Source organism: Apodemus sylvaticus, chromosome 17 (genome assembly GCF_947179515.1).
Source record: "Apodemus sylvaticus chromosome 17, mApoSyl1.1, whole genome shotgun sequence".
In the NCBI taxonomy this organism is placed as follows: domain Eukaryota; kingdom Metazoa; phylum Chordata; class Mammalia; order Rodentia; family Muridae; genus Apodemus; species Apodemus sylvaticus.
The window spans coordinates 32,139,734-32,142,162 of record NC_067488.1 but is presented as its reverse complement, the minus strand read 5'-3'; the positions used below and the strand labels follow the sequence as shown (position 1 = coordinate 32,142,162).

Genomic DNA, 2,429 nt, shown 5'->3' with positions numbered 1-2,429 from the left:
TGCAGAAGGTATAGAGTGACACAGTTCCTACCCCTGATGCAGAGCTTGTAGGGTATGGGCTTCCATGAGTGTTGATGGTTTGCTAAGCATAGACTTGTTTGTATATATTACTTTATGTTCCTCCTTTGGGGGAATCTCTTCTTTGCCAAGGTTAATGACTTCATGATAGTCAGAGACAGCATGAATCTGGGAGGTGAGGGTATGACAATCCTTAGCAAAATGGTAAATGATGCGACCTTCAGCACAACTTTTAAGGCTGTGGGAAAGAACTCTGAAAACATGCATCCAAGAAAGTATAATTTCTCAACTATTCAAAATATAAGTATGAAATATGAATTATATAAGGGGCTTCAGATCTAAAAGAACGGAGGCAGCTGCCCTAGGAGTCAGCTGGTCAGAAAGAGGGGAAGGAGGGGAAAAATTTAGTAATGGTGATCTTTGGTCAAGATGCCACCCAGCTAAGTTTATTGTTTTTGCTTACAAAGGCAGGCAGATTCCTGAGTTCAAGGTCAGCCTGAAACAGTGAGTTTAGGCCCAGGCATGGTGGGAATGAAAATCTCAGAGTTAGATACTACCCAGCTAGCTTATTTTCTGTGCTTACACAGGTAGGCAGGTGGGCAGATCTCTGAATTCCTTGCCATTTTTTTTAAATGTACTTGCTTTTTTCTATGAATCAAGGGGCTAAGGTTGCATAACGCTGATTCATGGGATAATAAAGCAGGATCCTGGGTAAAGATTGAATTGATATGTAAATGAAAGACTGGGCTTTAGTCTGCAAGAGAGAGCTACCCAGAGAGAACTGCTTGATGAATGGATACAGCTCTTTTAGAATTTTTCTAGCAGGATTTCTGACTCTGGTTTGAAAATCCAAGTTTTTCTAGCAGCTTTTCTGACTTTGGTCAGAAAACCCATGAGCAGTCATCCAAAGAGCTTTTAGAATTTCTTTTTCCTAGCAGGAGAGAGCTGTCTCAAGCAGAAAGCTATCTTGAACAGACTACAGAGCCTAAAGCTATCTACAGAGATCTCCGGTGAGCTGTTGTGAGTAGAGCAAAAGACTGTCAACTTGTACCCACAATTGACTTTGAGTCAATCTTTTGCTTCTCCTAAACACCCCTTCCTCAGAACCAAGCTGAGGTGGTCTTTGTCAAGACAGAGTGTCATACATCTCCTCCTGGCCTCTATGTGTAGGTAAGGATGGCCCTGAATTTCTGATCTTGCCTATATATACTGGTATGTGCTTTATGAAGCACAAACACTCAAATAATTGGGTCTTAGGTACATTAGGCAAGCATAATTTGTAAGTGACAGCTGCACTTACAATTCTGTCACAATATTATCATAAGCAAATAATTAATGAGATTATTTGTACCTTTTGTAGATAAAGAAACTGAAAACTAGAGAGATCAAGTTATGGTATGTCAGAGAGTCCATATTCTCAGTGTGAGGTAGAAAAAAGAATAATTGCACAAATGAAGTAATGTCTCATGTATGATGCCAGAAGCCAACTATTTGAGAAATTGACAGGGTACAGATCTGGAATTGACTGGAACAAAAGATTTGCCTGTGGTCCTTATGTAAATGGCAGAAGACATCAGGACTGGTAATTTTTTAGGCAGAGGTGTTCTTATGAACATCAGAAACAAAACTCAAATGGTCAATAAAAGCTCATGTTTTAAATTTTCCTTGACTTCCTGACCAGCTTGGGCAGTTACAATTCTTCTATATATGCAGCAGTTCATAGTATTATTGTCTTCAGGGTAGACTCTATAACTATAGACTCACTTTTCAAGTCTAGGCCCTTGACCACTGCTGCATTTCAGTGAGGCTGTGGGTTTTTGAGAATCATAGCTAATTGTTGTTAAATCGTTGTTAATTTTAGGTAATCCATTTATCCAGGGGACCATAAATGACATTAAAATTTAAGAAACGGATATAAAAATGCATGTAATAGCACCTGGCTTGAGGTTTCTTCTCCATTCTGCTGTTCTGTTTTAATTTTACAACCACAATGTTGCAGTGTTCATTTGGTGCTCTCAATACCAGGCTCACAGGTTTGCTCACAGCAAAACAGCACAATTTATAATCAGCACACAGCCTTGGTGCATACCTTTGTGCTCTACTGAACAGAGTGTCATTTAGTGAGGGAGGAGTGATTCTGACTCTCAGGGTCATGGCTGTGGTTTGGGAGGCATTGTTTGCCAGGAGCAAATGGAACACCTTGAAACTCTACAATCACTTGCATCTCAGTCACCTTGCTTTAGTGCTTCTGTCTACAGTAACCCATCAGAACATATTGTGTGAAAACACTTCCTCTCTCTCAGATCCCCAAGCCATCTGGTGAGGCTTTTGTCTATTGCTTTTATAAATGGAAGGCTGGCTGGTGAGCAAATTGTCCTGGGAGAAAGCAACTGACAGGACTTAAAGGACTC

At 40.3% G+C, this 2,429-nt stretch overlaps 1 non-coding gene across 1 annotated transcript; it reads left to right on the top strand.

Moving 5' to 3' along the window:
• Nucleotides 1-808: 808 nt before the first annotated feature.
• LOC127668311 (U7 small nuclear RNA) lies at nucleotides 809-872 on the top strand. The gene has a single exon (XR_007974080.1). It is a non-coding gene; the product is annotated as a U7 small nuclear RNA (small nuclear RNA).
• Nucleotides 873-2,429: the final 1,557 nt, after the last annotated feature.